Genomic DNA, 21,471 nt, shown 5'->3' with positions numbered 1-21,471 from the left:
GAGTAAACCAATGAAGTTTCAGGCCGGGTCCCAATGAAGGATCTCGTGGCCAGAATCTCGTTCCCTGGATAGGTGCAAGTGTCCAATATTAGAGGGAATATTAAAGGTGAATGGGGAAGCTTAAGGGAGGTTTAAGAGAAATTTTTGAGAACAGCCGGTGGCTGGAGCAGAGACGTGGTGGAAGCAGATATGACAGCAATGTTTAAAAAGCATTTAGACACAGGCAGGAAAGAGAGGGACATGAACCTTGTGCAAGCTAATGGGCCTGTTTCTGTTTGGTACTATTTATTCTATGCATATCCCCCATGTCCAAAACACCAGGCACAACCTCTCTCTTAAGCATTTGTCAGAGCAAACTGAGACACATGGCTCAGATGGGGAAAGTGCAAGCTTTAACCACTCACTTGAACCACTCCTCAGTCTCCCTTTGATTTTCAGGCTCATATTCCCCAGCCCAGCAAGAGCTATGTTAAATTCAGATATAACGAAAATTCAGTTGAAAAACCATGTCGTTCGCCTCTCAATATCTGGCTGAAGTGTATTGATCATGGGCCCACAGTTAACCCCTCATGGAAGGTGATTCAATTATTTCTACCACTCTTCTGATCCCAAACAACTGCTACTGGGGTTAAGACCCCCACCCCCTTAGCAACTGCCCTTCTTCCCGAGGGGACAAGGGAGGAATGTCTGAGGAAATATGCACTCCCCATACATGAAAGGAATAAGTGCCAATATCAGCAGGCCAGGCAGCATCTATAGAAAAGAGTACAGTTGACGATTCGGGCCGAGACCCTTCACCAGTCCTGATGAAGGGTCTCACCCAAAGTGTCGTCTGTTTACTCTTTTCCACAGATGCTGCCTGGCCTGCTGAGTTCCTCCAGCATTTTGTGAGTGCTGTTTGGATTTCCAGCACCAGCAGATTTTCTCTCGTTAGTCAATAACAAGCTGCGTTTGAATAGCACCTGTTTCAAAACATCCTAGATACTTCTTGAGAAGATTGTGATGATCAAACACATACAGTTGCAAACAAAGTGTAACTCAGTATTTTTTTAACCTTTAGCTGAAAGTCAAGAGGCAAATCAGGCCATTCAGCCCATCGAGCCTGTTCCACCATTCCATCATGGCTGATCCACTATCCTTCAATCCCATTCTCCTGCCTTCTCCCCGTGATCTTTGATGTTCTGACTAGTCAAGACCCTATCAGCCTCCACTCTGAGGGGTTTAGGGCAGGAATATCAGAACGAAGGGTCTTACCAGGTGGAAGGCGCGATCATATATATTGAATGATACTCAGGATGATCAAAAGGCCAGAAGAAAAAGTGTGGATGAAGGGTTTCAGCCCAAAGCATCAGCTGTTAATTTTCCTCTGTAGCTGTTGCCTGACCTGCTGAGTTCCTCCAGCATTTTGTGGATGTTGCTTAAGGATAGAGCCGAGATAACATTGTAGAGTTGTGGGATTGCAGAAGATTAGCAAGGTTGAGTCAAAGCAATTGAGATCTGCAAATGAGGCTGAGTAGTATTTAATCAGTAGGTTAGTGAGTAAACGGTGATGGACCAACAGGATTCGGTTTACAAGTCATGATGCAAATGAAGACGAAATATGTGACAGTAACCAATAGATCACAACGCATTCAGCCCATCGAATACATTCTACCATTCCATAATGGCTGATTTATTATCCCTCCCAACTCCAGCCTCTTGCCTTTGACATCCTCAATCATCAAAAACCCATCAACTTTAAATATACTCAGTGAGGGCAGTGTAATTCTGAAATCTACCTCCACTATTGATCTGAGGTCATAAAATTAACTCTCGAGGGAAGCCTCCGTTCATAGGGGGTAAGTTTGCTGCACAGTGTGCCACGATGCCGTGTGTGGTGGAAGGTCCCGGATTTCACCTGCTGCTTTGTCCGACGTTGTCCCGCACGGCTTACTGCAAAGTGGCGGCTCCACCTCCTGGCTCCAGGGGGAACTGAAGGCTCCCCAAACGTGGACAGATCATTGTTTCTGCAGGCTAGTCACTGCAAACTACTCAATACTGAAAACATCAGCTGTTGCCTTAAGTAAGAGTCACGACAGATGAAATAAACACCAAGCATGTTACAGGGATGAGCAGAACAGGTATCACACTTACACTTCAGCCAAAGCTCCTGATCACAACAGCAATTGCTCAGACGTGTGTGACCCAAGAATTTTAAAGGAAACTGTGAGCACGGGTCTGGGACAGGAACACAGGTTGAGGAAGTTAGCATTGATGGAATGAAAACATTTCTATAAGGTATTTCACATGTAAGTAATGAAGTGAATTCAACTGAACAAACTCAGGGCATCACAAAGCTCTCAGCAGCAAACCTGCTCATAGATTCTGAGAGTGAGAAAGAGGCCATTCAGCCCATCAAGTCTACGCTAATATCCACCACCCATTTACACAAATCCCATTATTTTAATTCAACTCCCCCCAGATTGTACCCGCTCACCCACACACTAGGACAGTTTATAGTGGCCAATTAACCTACCCACCCGTCACCTTTAGGATGTGGCAGGAAAGCAGTGTGCCCATTGGCGTGAAGGTACACACACCGCTCTAAAGGGTACCTGAGGTCAGGATTAACCCCTATGGGGTAGTGACTCTGCCGGCTACCCCAAACAGCAATGTGATCTATTTTGTTGATGTTGGCTGGGCCCAATCACCAGAGAGAACTCATTCCCTCTATCCTTTAGTCTCTCGGATTAACTTGCACCAGCCTGACAGGGCAGATGGTACCAGAGTTTAATATCTCATCTTAAAGCAAGTGGGGCTTCCTTCCGCTCCATCTGGACACTCAGTTCAGAGCAGTGGAGCGAACACCATCATCTAATTCAAGGTGAGAATGTTTCCTACTCAACCATGGTTAACTGGTCTAAGATGACAGGAGGGCTCCGCTCCAACCCCTCCATCTTGTGACGCAATTGGCCCTTCCTCCAATGATCCCAGGAAGCATCCTTTAAACACTTGGTTCTTCTAGAGGCAGGAAGCTCTCATGTGCTGCAGGGATCAGTGCTGGATCCATTGTTCCTTGTCATCTATGTCAACGATTTGGATGATGATGTGATCAACTGGATCAGCAGATTTATGGATGACACCAAGATTGGGGGGCATAAGTGGACCGTATGAGGAAGGCTAACGAAGCTCGCAGAGAGACCTGGACCAGCCAGAAAAACAGCGGCTGGAATTAAGTGCAGACAAGTGCGAGGCGTAACACTTTTGGAGAACAAACCAGGGGAGGAGTTACACAGTGAATGGTTGGGCACTGCGGAATGTGGGAAAACAGAGGGATCTGGGAATACAGATCCAATCAATGTCACAGGCAGATAACGAGAGCTTTTAGTACGTTGTCCTTCATAAATCAAACTACTGAGTACAGGAGTTATATTGAAGTTGTATAAGCCACTCTTACTCTTCCAATCCCACCTCCCCTTTACTTGGGCATCCAAGAGGAGCTCCCCAGTCCTCTGAAAATTAACTGGCCCTCTGGCTTCCGCTTTCACCACCTGACTTCCTCTGGTCGAAGATCCTTCCTCTCTCGGGGATGAGGTCTTTGGTGTTTCCGTCGCTCTGGGTTCTTTGGGATGGGGTTGCTAAACCCGTGCACACCTTTCTCCTTTCCGAGCTGGGCTTGGGACTGTCTATGGCAAAGTTGTATAAGGCATTGGGGAGACCTAATTAGGAGTATCATGTGCACAATATGGTAACCAGTTCGATTAGTATCTCTGGCCATCATGATCACGAGTGACTGTATTCCTTGAGATTTATGTGCATTGAAATCTTTGCCAAATGAATGAGCTTGCTTCTCATTCTCTTGTGTGGATTTTTTAAAGAACAAATTATTCAATTGAGGTGTTCCTGATCATGAAAAGATACAAGGAAATGATTTCCTCTGACTTGGAACAAGTGGGTATTGCTAAAAACCACGAGGGAACAGAGAAAAAATTGTATCATGGAAAGAGGGGAAGAAATTTGGAATGTTCTCCCTCAAAGGGTCAGTGGTAACCCTGGATCACTGGAGCAAAAACGAAATACTGCAGACTCGGGAAATCTGAAATAAAAACAGAATACATACAGCAGGTCAGGCATCACCTATTGAGACAAACAGTTAATGATCTTTCATCAGAGCCAGAAGATGTTAAAAGTAAAAATTAGTTTTAAGTTGCAGTGAAAGCAGGGTGGGCTGAGAGATTAGATTTGGAGGTCTGCGGTGGGGTGGAGGCTGGAGGTATGATTCAAGGAATGGTTGACAGAGGGTGGTAGAAACCCGTCAGGAGGAGATGAGGGCAGGAGATCAGAGGGAAACAACCCTTTGCTTGAACTGTGGGATACAGTGGCAGAATGGCTGGTCTGATATTGAATTTGTTAAGCCAGAGGCTGAGGGAAGAATATTAAACTGGTATAATATTGGTTTATTATTGTCACACACACTGAGACAGTGAAAAGCTTGTTCATCCAGATCAAATCATTGCTGTAACCATTCTCTCCATCTGCACTTCAACTCCTCTTTACTGCTGCCCCCTTCCTAGAGGCACCACCCTGCACACCTACCCCTCTTCAGAGGCTACTCAAACAATATTGGATCAGAGCCACCTGGGGACAGAAGCGAATTACGATGTGCACACCTCCCCTCCCATCTCCCTCTGCCTCAACGTAAACCAGGGTGGAGCAGGAAGACATCTGTGTTCCTAGATACTTCGCTGCCCCTTGGGCAGTCCGTTTAGCTACAGAGCAAATCCCTTGTCTATGCAAACAGGGATCCCTGCTGCTCACAACTTGTTCTGTCAGGTGACATGACCCAGGTGAGAAACATTTCCACAGCAAACTCACACTCTGGTCCCTCTATAAAACCAGCAGGATCTGTCCCACTCTAATTGACAGAATGACAACACTGGAGAGCCAAAGGTAATATATTTTGCAATGAAATAGAATTCAAGTCATCACAGTATAATTGATGAGTACTGTATGATGAGAGGGACCTCCATCCTCTGCTCTTCAGGCCAATCTCAAGTCCTGAGTGGTGAGGAGATCAGTCTATGTAGTTCCCCTTAGCCAACTGACCTCTCCATACTGAATGGTGCTGGAGAGAGATTAGAGGATCTTGTTATGTGGAGAGACTGAAAAAGCCAGGTCTGCTCCCCCAGAGCAGAGCAGGTTATGAGGGAAAATGATTGAGGTATATAGTGAGGTATTCAGAGGGATATAGAGAGGGTAGGCTTCAGGAAGCCTATCTCAAAATCAGAAGTAAGTAAAACTAAATGACATAATTTTAAGATAAAGAGGTAAAGATTTAGAGGGAAATTCAAATGTTCAAGTAAATGTAATATCAAAGTACGTATATGTAACCAAGGAAGAAGACAGAATGAAGATAGAAAGATAGATAATACAAAGGACATGTGTTGTAGTGTCCTTGAAAGTTAATCCATAGGTAATAGAATCAGTTCAATGTTGGCCAGAGTGAAGTTATCCACTCTGGTTCAGCAGCCTGATGGTTAAAGGGTAATAACTGTTCCTAAACCTGGTGGTATTGGGACCCAAGGCTCCTGTACTCCCTTCCTGATGGTGGTAGCAAGAAGAGAGCATGGCCTGCAGGATGGGGATCCTCGATAATGGATGCCACTTTCTTGTGGCAGTGATTTGTAGATGTGCTCAGAAGGGGGGGTTTTGCCTGAGATGTGACCAGCACTTCATTCAAGAGCATTGGTGTGTTACCAGGTGGTGATGCAATGTCAGAACACTCTACACTGTGCATCTACACAAGTTTATCAAGTTTTAGATGGCCTGCCAAGTCTGCACAAACGTCTAAGACTACAGAGGCTTTGTCATGTCTTCTTTGTGATGGCTCTTAAGTGGTGGCCCCAGGACAGATCACCTGAGATTATCTAAAATGAGGTGGACCTTGAAGTAGAGATTGGCAAGAAACAGAGATGCCTGAGATAGTGAATGAAGCAAATTTGTTGCCTACATTTATCACATCTTTAGACAGACACTGGAATTGGTTAGGCATAGAGAGAGCCATGGACCAAGTGCTGGGCAATGGGATGAGCACAGAAGGGTGCATGAAAAAGCTGGGCTGTATGACCCTCCATGAACTCTATACTTCTCGCTGCCTCAGCGAAGCAGCCAGCACATTAAAGATCCCACCCACCCTGGACATTCTCTCTTCTCCCCTCTTCCATTGGGCAGAAGCCAGAAAGCATGTTAACACCAGGCTCGAGGGCAGCTCTTACACTCTTGAATATACTTCTTGTACAAGGAGATAGACTCCTGACCTCACAATCTACCTTGTTATGATATTGCATTTCTTGTTTCCCTGCGCTGCACTCTCTCTGTGGCTGTTACACTTTATTCTGCATTGTTATTGCTTTACTTTGTTCTACCTAAATGCTCTGTGTAATGATTTGATCTGCACGAACAGTAAACAAGATAAGCTTTCCCCTGTATCTTGGTCCATAAAAATAACCAATTCCAAATCGTGGGTACAATTCTATGATTAGATGTTTGGAGTAAAACACAGGCAGATATTGAAAGCTAAATTTATTATCGAAGTATTTATATGTCACCATATACTACTTTGAGATTCATTTTCCTGCAAGCATTTACAGGAAGTAAATACGATAGAAATTATATAAAAATAAAGACCAACAAACAATGTGCAAAAAGACAAATTGTGCAATTTAAAAAAATAATGAGAACATGAGTTGCAGAGTCCTTCAAAGGGAGTTTGTAGGTTGTGGAATCAGTTCAGAGTTGTGGTGAGTGAAGTTATTCATGCTGGTTCAGGAATCTAATGGTTGTCGGGTAATATCAGCTCCTGAACCTAGGCCTCTTTGAGTTGTGGAATGGGGCGGGGGGGGGGGGAGTACGGGACAGATTCTGATGGTCCATTTGCAGTGGGATATGCTTTTGATAGAGGCCACAGGAGATGAGCCAAACCTCGCCAGTGGCTGACAGAATCTGTTTGATCCCCGTCCAACTCTGCCAGTGTTTTGCGCTGTGTCCAACAGCGCCACCTACTGTGGAAACACCATCCAGGCACTTCTCATTCACTTTCTCTCCAAGCCCAGGCTCTGGGCCAAGGTCGTCACATCAAGTGAAGAGGAAAATGATTATTAATAATATCTCTTGGGAATATTTGCTTTGGTTTTGGGAGTTTAAAAGAAAGTACAAGTAGCGGCTGAGTTTGTATCCCTCAGTTTGGAAGTGATTCCAAACAGCTGCCGATCAGTAGTTACTTTTACGTAAGCCAAGACTAACATCGTCTCCCCACAGATTTTAACTAAATTGCAATAAAACTTTAACAGCTGCTAAGAGCCCTGTCAGGCCCTGGAAGTTACCCTAGCACTATTTAAAAACTGGAAACAAAAAAGATGGTGTCATTGAAAGATGACGTTGATACTTGCAGATTGCTGTACAATTTCACCTGGTTTATTATTGCTTAAAAAGACGAGCCAGTCAGCCTGCTCAAAATGTGACTCCATGTCCCGCACCAAAATTGATTACGTCCTTTGGTAAACCCTGGGCCACCAGCAGGTGCTGAAGAAACAGTGATTTCTGGAGTAAGGGGAGAGGGGAGATAGTGCCCATTTCATGTAACCTGACCCCACCATCCCCCAACCCATCATCTGTCCCTCATCAACTCAGTTTCTTCTACACACCCCCTAACCCCTGCAACCTCAAATCACCCAGTTTCTCTCCCCTCCTGCCACTGTTCCCACCTGCCCTCCACATCTCCCTTATCTGGTTCTACACACCGCCTTCCTTTCCTACCAGACTCTACCCTCTGCAGTTCCTTGTTGTCTCCACCAATCAGCTCCCAGCTCCCAGCCTGTCACTATTTCTGCTTCCCCTCACCCGGATCCACCTATCGTTCGCCAGCTATTTTATCTCTAATTTAGAGACGTAGCACAGAAACAACCCTTTCTGGCCCAACGCGCCCATGCTGTCCAATCACACACATGAACAGTTAACCTACTGACCAAACGTCTTCGGACTGTGGGAGGAAACCCACACGGTCACTCCCAACAAACTGCAGCGGAACTGAACCCAAGTCACTGACACTTGTATTAGCATTAGGCTAACCACTACCCTACCATGCCACTTGAACCTTCCTTGCCCCACACGGCCCCCTCATCTCTTTCAAGTCTCTATCTCCCCTCTATTCTTTGAAGGATCTTGACCAGAATCACTGACTGTCCGTTTAGCTCTATGGACCCCGCCTGGCCACTGAGTTCCTCCAGCATCTACAGTCTCTTGTGCCTGGACTGTACAAGGTAAACACTGTTTCCAGGAGAAACACTCCATTTCACGTTGGAACCACCAGCCTTCCTGGATGTTCCCTGCAACTCTGAGGGAATCTGCATGGCCAACCAATGGCAGACCACAGCATCCCAAAATTCCCTTATCCTTTAAACTCTACCGCCACCTGGCAGCTACCAGTGTGGAAAATATTTCTGAACACTACTAGCTTTGAAGTTGGTAAAATTGAAGTTATAATTAGTGTTGAACCAGATCTGGAAGTCAACTTATGTTGTATTAACGTTACTGATCTGATGCTATTTGTTTGCGATGCTGCTGTTAATAAGTTTTCCATGAACGTACTCTTGCATACGACAATAAACTTAACTTGTATCGCTCACTTTGTTACTTCAGTAAAGCTTTCATCACTATTTTTTGAAAACAGTCTTGTCTTTAAAACAGCTTCAGATTCACTGAGAGCTAGAACTCCGCAAGGTCCACACTATAACTTTAAATCTGCATTCACTTCTGGATTTCAAAATCTTCCTTCCTCTTACCACATCTTTGCACATCGTCATGACCGTACTTCTATCAATTTTAAATCCGTGAAGGAAAAGGATGAGACAGATCTACAGATTAGGGTCCAGAGCTAGTTTGGGAGGATCTAGCAGAGGTTGATTGGTGAAGTCTGTTTGAAGGACAAGTAGCAAGTGGCCAGAACCAGCAAGAAAAGAGTAAACATTTAGGGAACCTTGGCTAAGAGATATTGAGGCTCTGTAGCAGAAAGCTTATATTAGGATTTAGAGGTTAGGATCGAGTGAATCCTCTGATGACTATAAAAAGATATAGAGCAGTCTTAATAGGTACAGAGAGGGTCTGGAATTGATTGGGCAGGCAAGGTTACAGAAAACTGCAATAGATTCTTTAGCTACGTTAAGAGTAAAAGGAGAGACAGACAGACAGACAGAGACAGAGAGAACATAGGAGATGGGTGGAACTTAAATATTTCTCTTCGGTTTTTACTGAGGAGAAAAATCATGACGCTGAAGAAGAATATGGAGATGTTCTGGAGGATGTTTGTGTAACCCTCTCACCAGGGTTTGTATACAAACTCAGCTCATTAGCTAACAGCCATGCAACTCTGCAGTGAGCAGGTCACCTCTCATAAATGATGCACATCTAGGGTCAGTATGATTTGGGGTTCAACCAAACAGGAACATTGTGATGTTCTGAATGAAGGAGCCTCGATTTGATCAAATGCTGTGTAAATCAAGTTAACAGGAAAAATAAAAGGACCCATGACAGTGAAACCAGTCCACTGTGCACATAACGTTGGATCTCATACAGGAGTATTTGGGGGTGTATCTTTTACTCACATGCTGACCCACGGTCTACACAAAAACACCTGCCACATTCTGAAATTACCTCGAGGACCACCTCGAACAAACTGGCTCTCTCTTCGGAGTATTGACCCTTCCTCCTTGGAGCCATTCATCTGCACAAAGCACTTCTTGCAACAGGGACTCCCCTTCCAACGGCATTCTGCGGTAACTTGTCTTGTGCCCCATTCTGTAGCTCCCGCCAAAAGACCCCAAACCAGACTACTGTCCTTCAGAAATCTCTTCCCCACAGCTCTCCAGAACCTTCTCTCACAATTCACAATCCTGATTGGCTGACTCAGTTGGAGCACATGGATCCTTATCTTAGCTGAAGCTAAAACACACTTTCCACCATGGCCCACTGCTTTTACAGAAACCTGCTCATGTAAACCACTTCTCAGCATAGCCCGGGTATTACATTCATACAGGTGGCCCCCGTTTTTCGAACATTCACTCTACGACACCTCACTGTTACGAAAGACCTACATTAGTTACCTGTTTTTGCTAACAGAAGGTGTTTTCACTGTTATGAAGAAAAGGCAGAGTGCACCCCAAGCAGCCGAGCTCCTCCCCCGGAACTGCCATTCTAGCCCCCATTGCTTAAACACATGCCTGTGAGCATCTGTGCTTTACGTCGATTTATTTTGTGCATCTGTTAGCAAGATGAGTTCTAAGGTATCAGAAAAGCCTAAAGGAGCTCATAAGGGTGTTACACTTAGCATAAAACTAGACATAATTAAGCGTTTCGATTGTGAACAAAGCAAGGACATTGTCCACACGTTGAACCATTCGCACCATTTATACGCAGAGAGAAAGAATTTTGAAAGCTGCCTATGTTACTGTTGGTTCTGCTCGTAGCAAAGTGGTCTCTCTTAGTCAGCATCCAGTAATGGATAAAATGGAAAGTGAGTGGATTGATGACTGTAGAAAGTGTGGTGTTCTGTTAAGTTATCATACTTAAGGAGAAATCAGTCAGTCTTTTTAATAAGCTGAAACAGAAAGCACTGGACGATGGTGATGAAAGTGGAATTTAAAGGTAGTCATGGGCGGTTTGATCGGTTTCTGAGGCGAGGACAGCTTCAGAGTTTAAAGTTTACTGGAGAGAGTGCTTCGGCTGATACTGAAGCTGCCGAAAAGTTCCCAGCAGAACTGAAGAAAATAATTACAGAAGCTGGTTATTCATATAAGCAAGTGTTTAACTGTGATGAAACTGCAATTTATTGGAAAAAATTGCCAAGCACCCCAACCTCCAACAACTCAGCCTAACACACCGTCATCAGTGTGCTCGCTGTCTTCCCGATTCCGGTAAGTGAAACAACATTGTACATACATTATTTCTACTTTATATAGGCTGTCTATTTTTATGTTATTTGGTATGATTTGGCAGCTTCATAGCTTAAAGGTTACTGGAGAGACTGCTTCCGCTACGTAGTGAGATTTTTGCTATGCTAGACAGTGCTGCAATGATTGCAGAAAAATCTCTACTTCATATAAGCTGTGTATTTATCAGATCAGATCATTCCTGCTTTTACTATGTTACCGTTATATTAGGTTTTATATGTTATTTGGCATGATTTGGTAGGTTATTTTTTGGGTCTGCAAATGCTCACGAATTTTTCCCGTATAAATAAACTGTAATTGCTTCTTCACTTTACGACATTCCAACTTACGAACCGTTTCATAGGAACGCTCTACCTTCCAATAGCGGGGGAAACCTGTATTACCGAGGAAGAGGTATTTGACATTTGACACAGCCATGCAGCACATTAAGGTGGATAAACGGGCAGCCCTGTAGTTTAGCGGTTAGCATAACACTGTTACAGTGCCAGTAGCCCAGGTTCAATTCCCGCCACCGTCTGTAAGGAGTTTTAACATTCTCCCTCTGACCTCGTGGGTTTCCTCTGGGTGCTCCGGTTTTCTCCCATATTCCTGAGGCCTGCAGGTTAGTAGGTAAATTGGTCCCATGGGTGTAATTGGGCGGTAGGGCTCAGTAGGCCGAGAGGATTTCAGCCCACTGACGCATGACTGTGTCACAGGATTCACCTCAAACCATGTCGTCAGGCTTGAGGATGACACAACAGTGGTCGGCCTCGTCAACCACAATGAGGAGTCGGAGTATAGAGAGGAAGTGGAATGGCTGGTGTGAGAACAACAACCTGAGTCTGAACGCAGAGAAGACCGAAGAAGTGATTGTGGACTTTAGGAAGGTGCAGATGAACCATCCCTCTCTGCACATACTTGGCTCCTCCATAGAGAGAGTTAAGTGCACCAAGTTCCTGGGAGTTCACATCATGGATGACCTCACCTGGTCCGTTAATACCACCTCCCTGAATAAGGAGGCACAGCAGCGCCTCCACCTCGAGGAGATCGAGGCAAGCGAGTCTCCCCTCCATCTCAACTGAATGTTACAGGAGCACCACTGAGAGTATCCTGACAAGTTGCATCTCCATCTGGTGTGGGAGCAGCTGAGCATCGGATCGGAAGTCCTTACAAAGGGCAGTGGAAATGGCCGGAAGGATCATAGGAGTCTCCCCACCATCCATCGGGGATGTTTATCAGGAGCGCTGCATACACAGGGCCCTTAGTATGACCAACAATTTCACCCATCCATCCAGCATCCTCTGACCTTCTACCATCAAGCAGGAGACTCCAATGTTTGAAAGTAAGGGTCAGGATGGGGAACAGTTTCTTCCCTCAGGCCATTAGGCTTCTGAACGCCCTGCCGCATTGCAATCAAAGTGTCACTGGTTATCTTGCTCTGCACCTTAGAATATTTAAAGTGCAAAGTGCACTTTGTTTATTTATGCCTGATTCATTTTTATTCTTACTTTCCCAAGTTGTGTGTTATGTGTACTATAGTGCTTTATACCCTGGTTTGGAGAAACGTTGTTTCATTTGACGTATGTAGTTAAATGACAATAAACTTAGTACAGGAGCCTCAGGACTCACACCACCAGATTTACGAAGTTATTACCCTTCACTTATTACGCTCTTAAACCAAAGGAGATTACTTAACTCAACTTTACCTGCCCCATCACTGAAATGTTCCCACGATGTTCCCACGACTTACTTTCAAGGACTCTTCATCTCACATTTTTGATATTTATTGCTTATTTTTAAATTATATTTCATTTTCATATTTGCACAGCTCATTGTCTTTTGCACACTGGTTGAAGGACCGAGTCGGTGTGGTCTTTCATTTATCCTATTAAGATTTTTATTCTATTATGGATTTATTGAGTATGGCCACAAGACAATGAATCTCTGGGTTGTATGTGGTGACATTTATGTACTTTGAACTAGATAGCAAATTGACAAAGAGAGAAAACAGAGCGGTGGAAAAGTGATTTTCCTTAGACTGGATGCTGGTAGTGACCTTCCCTGATGCTCAGGGCTGGGAGCACTGATTTTCTTCTTAATATTGTGTACATATCAATGATTTGAAATGAAGCTTGAAAGTGTGGTAAACACTGAAGATTGCAAGGAACAATCAGATGTAATGCAGAGAACATGGAGAACTGGAGAAAGGATATGGAGAGATAATGTGGATTAAATGCTAGGTGAGTGCAAGAGCAGACAGACCTGGGTCTTCTGGAGACAGAGAGATGGAGAGATATGTCAAGAGGTTAAAGAGAGATAACAGAGGGAAGCATTTTTTTGTTAGCAGATGATTCAATAACTAGCTGTACAGGTTTAGGAAACAAGTTAGAGGTGACAGAGCAGGATGTGAGGCAAAATATATATAATTTTTTTAAAATCCAAGAGGTTCTATAGATGCTGGAGATACAGAGCAACACACAAAATGCTGGAGGAACTCAGCAGGTCAGACAGCATCCAGGGAGAGGAATAAACAGTCAACTTTAGAGCCAAAACTCTTCACTGAGACTGGAAGGGAGGGGAAGAAATCAGAATAAAAAGGTGGGGGGTGGGGGATATAGGGAGTACAAGCTGCCAGGTGAAACCAGGTGAGGGGGAAGGTGGGTGGCTGGAGAAGGGGGAATGAAATGAGAATCTGGGAGCTGATCACTGGAGAAGGTAAAGTGCTGAGAAGGAATCTGATAGGAGGAGAGAGGACCATGAGAGAAACATCTTCTTTAAACTGTTATAATCTGAAGCTTACTTCCTGTAAGTGTGCTGGAAACAAAATCAATATGGGCTTTGAAGAGGGAATAAGTAGTTAATGGATGGAGTGGGAAGCTAGGATTTAAAAGATCTGATTATTTTAACTTTAATTTGCACTGCCGGCAGCGGTGGAAGCAGATACAATAGGGTCTTTTAAGAGCCTCTTAGATAGATGGAGCTTAGAAAAATAGTGGGCTATGCAGTAGGGAAATTCTAGGCAGTTTCTAGAGTAGGTTACATGATCAGCACAACATTGAGGGGCGAAGGGCCTGTAATGTGCTGTAAAATTTGTATGTTCTATGTTTAATTGTCAAATGTATATTGAAACATACAGCATCAACAACCAACACAGTCCAAGGATTGTGGTGGGGGCATACACAAATATCACCATGCTTCCAGCACCAACATAGCATGCCCACAACTTACTAACCCTAACCCATATGTCTTTCAAATGTGGGAGCAAACCAGAACTCCTTACAGTCAGCAGTGGGAGTTGAACCCTCATAGTCGGCACTGTAAAGTGCTGCATTAACCACTACGTTACTGTGCTTTCAGGAAACCTGAATGGTCTCATTCTCCCATTTGATGACACATGAAAACGCAACCTTCTAGGCATTCTGTGAAGCAGAATGTGCTAGGGATCTGCAGGTCTGGACGACAGATCTAAACCCGAGGAAAGACAACCTGTGGACCAAAGTCACTGGTGTCCACAAAAGTGAACCCTGACACCTCAAAAATATGCAATGACATTGAAGAAAGACTGACAGACTGGAGGCTGTGGGCTAAGGATCTCAGAACTGAATCGTCAACTGTTCCTCTCTTCACAGAGGCTGCCTGACCTGCTGAATGTTTCCAGTTTTGTCTTATTATGGAGATTATTACAATGTCTTCATTTCAAACCAATATTGTCTCACATTTACCTTTCCCAATACAATGGCAGTTCTGCTAATGTTACAACATCCACCTTTCAATGTAGTAAATTCCCTGTGACTTCACAGAGGGAATTTCTGATTGTTCAAAGAGGAAATGGTTGGGAGCATTTATAGAAACATTAACTTCCTGTTGTTTTGTTGCAATTTTCTAATATCAACACTGATGAATTGGCCTGCCGTTTAGCAGTTTTTAATGGCGGGAAAGACCCCGAAGAGTCCCTTAGAACTACAGGAAATTTCCCTTTTTACAACTGAAGATAGTCTCAGGCACTCCCTGGGAATTTACTTGGAAGCGACATTACCCAACAACAGGGATCCTGCATGAAGGGCCAAGTAGAGTGAGAGAGAAGGTAACCAAGTTTCTCATCCCTTCACACTTAGTAGAGGGTGAGCAGAGAAAACAGTATGACCACATCCCTTCTTGATTAAAGATGGTCTTGTCTCATGGTCCTGGACAAGATGTCCTGAAGAATACTGTGATGACCATTTAGCAAGATCTCTTCCTTTTCAGTATCAAGTTATAACTACTTTCGAGCGGAAGGTAAAATCTAGCTCCGACCCTGAGCAAAAGGGATGATGCTAATGATTGATGCAAAGTTATTGGCTCCCAACCAGTCAGAAGTTCTGAGTAGATCCAGTGATATAGTACAAGACTGAGATCAAAAGCTTTTTATATCTCCATACTTGCAGAGTGTATTGTCAACAGTGTGAGAACTGGGGGGAGGGGGATGTTGGGAAGTAAGCTGCTTGTAGGAACTGGGTGAAGGGAGAAGTCTGTGGTGGACTATGGGCTGAACCACTCTCAAGCAGAGTCTCTGCGGTCCGCTCTGTGGAAGTGCATGACCTCGTTAACTGTAACATTTCAAGAACATGCAATAAATCAGACTGGAGGCATTACATTAATTTCCACTTGCCAAGTTTGTGCCCACTCACTCAACCTAACCATAACTCCCGTCATAAAAGCTAACATACTGTTTGCATTTCTAATCACCCTTCTATTGGCCTTCAGTTATCTGTGTGTTTCTTTGAATATCGGTATCCACCAGTCTCACCGTTTCCCTTTATGTGCACCAATGCAGATAACCTCACATTTTTCCTGATTATATTTCACAGACCCAGCCCCACCCATTCATTCAACTTTCCAAATTCCACTGAAGCCTCTTTCAATCAGCCACGATATTGATAATATGAGGGCTGGTTCAAAGAGAATGACTAATTAACTACAAACATAAAGCATTCTTGGAGGAGCATCAAAAAATAAATCTAGTGAAATGCATTGTTTCCATTAACAGCCAGCACACCCAAGGACGTGCTGGGGGCAGTCCACAGCTGTCGCTACATGATCCATTGCCAACATGGCGTGCCCACAACGCTCAGCTGAACATCACAGAACACAACAGCAAAAAGCAAGCCCCTTTCCTCCCTCCCACATACAAGGGCAGGCCAGACCTTCAAACCTCCAGCCTCAAGGCTTCAGCCATTGGACTTCGAATTCTGGACTTCCCATCAACTTCTGGGCTTTCATCTTTAGTATCTACCCCTCCCCCCCTCCCGGACTATCTGATGATGGGACCCCAATCTCCAGGCTCGAACTCTGGACTCATCCACCCTTGTGCTTCCTGTTCACACAGACATCCGAGCCCAGGACCCACCGACCTGGGAGAGCAAGTCACCCATGGACGTTCTTCATCACGCAGCTGGTCTTTTGAGTGCAGAGCAAATGCCTGGACCAGATATTCTTCGTCACCCGTCTATGTCACTAGCCTTTGAGCAAGGAGCAGAGGCCTATGCTCTGAATGTCCTTCATCCATGTCCACATTGCTGGCCTTTGAGCTTGGAACGAAGGCCTAGACTCCAGCATGACGTAACTCCTTTACCTCCCTATTCCAACCTGTGACTCCCTGATATCCCTGTCCCTGAACCCTAACCTAACCACTAATTCCCCTCACTGCCCTGAAAACCATCCCCAAGAAAATAAACAAACTAAGTCTGAGCCACAGCCTCGACAGAGGCACTTGAGGCCTAACAGAACACTCGGGACCCATAGACATGAGATGCATTGGGCATCTACATGGATTTGAGAGGCTTAAAGAGACAGGTGCCAACCACAGGCAAACGGGACCAGCTCCGTTAGGCAACTTGGTAAGCATGAGTGAATTAGGTTGAAGGACCTGTTTCTGAGCTATCTAACTCTGTGTCTGACAATTAGCCCATAAACTAGCAGTTTAGAAACCTGAGATATCGAAAGATTAAAGACTTGTCACATGTACATCAAAACACACAGGAAAAAAAACACATCACAAAGATGGCCTGCTGAGTTCCTCCAGCGTTTTGTGTGCGTTGCTTGAGAAAAAACATTTTCATCAAATCAGTCAGGATTGTGCTGGGCAGCCCACAAATGTCACCACACTTTCGGCACAAACAGAGCATTACAACAGTCACTAACTTTAATCTGTATATTTTTGGAATGGGGGAGGAAGCTCAAAAGAAATCCATGCGGTCACGGGGAGAACATACAAACTCCTTACAGACAGAGGTGGGAATCGAACCCCAATCTTACGGCTGGCATGCTCTAAAGCTGAGGTTCTCAACCTTTCTCTGCTCATGGCCTATGCTTGACTTTCATTTACTGTTCCTCTGTGCCCCCACCCCCCAGAGTCTCCATTAGTTGTTGGTTTTTTCCGGTCAATTGTACTAATTATTCTTACGTACAGTCAATATTTATGTTTTAACAGGTTATACATATATTGTGTTAAATATAATCTTACAGATGCATATGAAAAATAAAACTATTTCAAAGCTCTGAACAGGATATTCTATTTATAATACAGTTTATCTTCCAACCAGACTAGCAATTCCTTTGGGTATTTAGTGAGATCCTTACAACCAATACAAACTAGTGAGTTTTTGGAATATCTGGTTGCTACTTGGTTAATCAAAGATCACCACTTTTCACATCAAGATGGATACCAGCTTTTGATAGCAAGTGAACAGCTTGATTTAAAAAAAAATCACATTCAACTAAATAAGAGGTGGGACATCCAATTAATGACAGCGTTGCTTTCTCCCAGAGCTGTGGAAACTTATCTTGAGTATCAGGAGTTATCCAGGGGGTTTTTTGGGCTGCTTTTGAACTTTGTTTGAGCTGTTGGGTCACTCTGCAGCATCATTGTTGCAACGTGTTGTCAATGTCTTCCATGGGTCCACCACCCAATCTGGAATAGGCATCTCCAGCAGCTCTTGGAACCAAAATTCCATATCAGTATGCAGTTGTTTCAAATAATCAAGATACAATCAGGTCGCAATTCTGTTTTAAAGGAAATCACATAAACTTGTAACGTCCAATATTGCTGCTGAAAAGTTTGAGCCTTCCAGGGAAAGTGATAATAATCTCTTTGCATGATATTGGATTACCGTTTTTCCCTCGTTTAATGAAACCAGCTTTTCAGATAGATCTGACAGGCAAAATATGGTCAGATTTAACAGTGACAATTTGTTCCCCAAGCAGCTCATCGCTTCGAAACTACCCCAAGGTGCAAGAAGTGACAAAGGCAATTACCTTTTGATAACCCTTGGAACACGGTGTCATTAGCGGCCTTCCTTCCCCCCACTACGTTGTGGGGGAAGATGATCTTGAAGTGCTTCTGGTTTGATGAAGTTGGCAGCCGCTATTACAGCCCAAGGGCGTCGTGCAAACCTCCTCCCAGTTCCTTTGCCATTGAAGTGGCGCCATCGGTTGCAGAAACTTTCTGCCTGTAGTTTCTGCCGCCATGAATCAGAGCGCATACGAAGCCACCCTCGAGCAACTCAACAGCATCAAAGCGCTTTGATGAAATGTCGGATCATGTGGAAAATCAACTTGCTGTACACCGCGCGTTTGCCCTGGAAATCGGAATAAAACCAAGTTTTCAGGCAGTTCTTACAACATGTCATAAATATTTTCGAAATACTACTATATATGCACATTCTAAGTGGCAATAAAGAGCACGCACTTGCCAAGAAGCGTGAATGGAACTTCCTTTCACAGGTGATGCAGTGGCAGACCACAGGTGACCCCACTGCAGCCTTCGTGTCACGTTTCAAAAGCATCGTGACACGAACAGGTCAGTGGAACCAGCTTCCCACTGCAGACAACCTGGCTTGCCCGCAACACATCAACTGCTCCAATTAGATTACTACAACACGGACCAGCCCAGGCTTTCAGTATCACATCCCTTCTGATATGGAAAACCTGACAATTTCTGACAGTCTTTCAGGGGGGAATTAGATGTGGAAGGCTCCCTATTAACATATAATTACCTGTAACAAATTAATCATAATCACTAGCTGGCAGAACACGTGGCGGGGTGTCGTGCTGGGTTAGGCCCGCCTGCTCATGGTGGATGTGGAGCCCTGTGGGGTGTGAATGGGGGGTTTGTGCGTGATCAAGCAGGAGCAGAGATGTGCCCTACTCACCCTCCCCAACACACACACAGAGGCTAAGCAGTTTTCCAGCTTCAGTTACAACATCAAACATATTTTCCCATCCATCCCATTCGGGTTCCAATTAAATTAGAAATATTCATTTTTTATTTACATATTTTAGTAACATTTCATTAAAATAGTCATACCCCATTCCAAAACTCCTGTTCCCGCCTCCCCCACCCCCCAATTTCTTGTTTTTCACTTGTGGCCCTGCCAAATCTGGCCGGATCCCGAGGAGGACAGATGGCCCATGTTGACTGTATGTTGGCTAACAGTATGCTCGGGAGCAGGTATCTCAATGCTTTAATCTGACTTGAAGTCTGCCAGTGATGGCTGGCCTTTGTCTGTTTCAAGGTGTCATACATGAAAGTAAAGTTCACCAAATCCTTCGGGGGATCATAACTCACTAGTTTCTTTAGACGGTTCTATAGTATGTTTCTTAAACTTGGTGCAGAAGGACTTCAGTCACAAATTCACAAGCTCGTCATCCACATCTGCAAAGAGGGAGATGCCAGGAGACATCAGACATACTATAATTGTGACCATATTCAAGAAAGGAATCAAATGTAATGACAGTATCTGCAGGGGGGGTGTCCCAACAATGAAAAAGACAATGGAGGGCTTCCCTTTATTAGTCCCCTCCCCAAAGGGCAAGAAGGTACTCCCCAAATCACCTTGTAAATTCAGTCCATGCAAAAGAAAAACAAATAAGATCTTCACCAACTTCAGGAGAAATGAAGGAAGCAATAGCAATGACGAAGAAAGCATTTCTCAAAAGCATCAGTCACCATCAGTTGAGAAAGTTTGTGCGGTATCCTTTCTTATGTTTAGGTGTCTTCAAATACGTATTTCCCTCCTTCACCTGTTACATGCTGGCCTGAAAACCATGATCTTAAGAAAGACTCGGGTGCTGCAGCATCTAGTCACTGGCTACTGCCAGGCAACGGGGCTTGACCCTGCTCCGTTTCTGACCTGGGCCAGTTCACCCATCTTTACTAACATGGTGATTCCGGACTCCTCTGGAGACACCATATGGTGGCATGAAAAACCATGATCTTAGGAAAGACTTGGGCATCAAGTAAGGCTATGTCATCAGCCCAACCCTTTTCTCCAACTTTCTCCACATAATACCCTTTGAGAAAATTCCAAATGGACAAAAATGAATCTGCAGGTCAAATGGGGAACAGTTCAACCATCATCACCTCTACCCCAGCACAAGGTCATCCCCAACCCGCATCATCAAGCAGCAGTATGCATGTGACTCCTTCAAAGACTGAACCCCAAGTCCTCCCTCTTTCACTGAAGCATGCAAATGAACAAGACATACAGTTACCATCCAAAGTATAAAGGTCATTTGCAAAGCTGCTCAGCAGTACACCACCACCCAACAGCATGGACTGTACACCATCCCTCAAGAGCCAGCTTGCAGCAAGCAGAGACAGTCGATGATGAAATTAGAAGTCCGCAGAGAAATGTTGCTGACTGGATCGTTCTGAGTGACAAACCTAGGTTTGGTACAGACTCGGTGGGGAAGGATCACGGTGAGGGTGTTTCAGCTACAGGGCAGAGACAAGCTGGGCCAGGTGGGGAAACCTCTTAAATATTGTACTCGCATGTCATCCCAGGTGAGTGGCAATGGTACTATCAGTTTTAAATCTGTAAATTAGTGCAGCTTATGATAGGTGAGACTAGAATGAGGGGACATAGCCTCAACGTTCTGGGAGTAGACAGGTGAGGAGGAACTATTTTACTCAGAGAGTGGTGGATCTGCAGAATTCTCTGTCCAATGAAGCAGTGGAGGCTACCTCAGTAAATATATTTAAGACAAGGTTGGATAGATTTTTGCATAGTAGGGGAATTAAGGGTTATGCAGAAATGGCAGGTAGGTGGAGATGAGTCCGTGGCCAGATCAGCAAGGGTCTTATTGAATGGCGGGGGGCAGGCTGGACGGGCCAGATGGCCGACTCCTGCTCCTATTTCTCTAAAGCACCAGTCACCATCAGTTGAGAAAGATAGGGAAATTTAATAAAAGATAGAGAAAGTTAGGGAAATGGCTTCGTTCATGATGAAAAGGTTTTGCATGATTTATTCTTGGATATATTATTTATTCTGAATAACATTGATTTTGTTAAAAATATTCACCATCATGTCCTGTATCATCATAGCCTTGGGCGAGCTGAAGAATTATTGTTTGAAACTCAGCAGCAGCCATAACAGAGATCCCCGCCCAGGTCACAAACTGAAATAGTCTGAAAGATGGGGAAACAAGCCTGCGTTGTTTCTGAGCAACAGGGACGGCACTCCTCCCGCTG

At 44.4% G+C, this 21,471-nt stretch overlaps 1 long non-coding RNA gene across 2 annotated transcripts; it reads right to left on the bottom strand.

Annotated features, from left to right (window-relative positions):
* Window positions 1-1,329: 1,329 nt before the first annotated feature.
* On the bottom strand, window positions 1,330-21,469 carry LOC132404250 (uncharacterized). 2 transcript variants are annotated; one of them, XR_009515475.1, is made up of 4 exons: window positions 21,302-21,469; window positions 19,567-19,653; window positions 18,255-18,577; window positions 1,330-4,075 (listed from the first exon to the last, which is right to left on the bottom strand). It is a non-coding gene; the product is annotated as an uncharacterized LOC132404250 (long non-coding RNA). The 2 variants fall into 2 exon arrangements; XR_009515474.1 differs by lacking the exon at window positions 19,567-19,653.
* Window positions 21,470-21,471: the final 2 nt, after the last annotated feature.

Source organism: Hypanus sabinus, chromosome 13, assembly GCF_030144855.1.
Source record: "Hypanus sabinus isolate sHypSab1 chromosome 13, sHypSab1.hap1, whole genome shotgun sequence".
NCBI lineage: Eukaryota > Metazoa > Chordata > Chondrichthyes > Myliobatiformes > Dasyatidae > Hypanus > Hypanus sabinus.
Note: the sequence above shows the minus strand (reverse complement) of the source record. Positions and strands in the feature narration are given on the sequence as shown.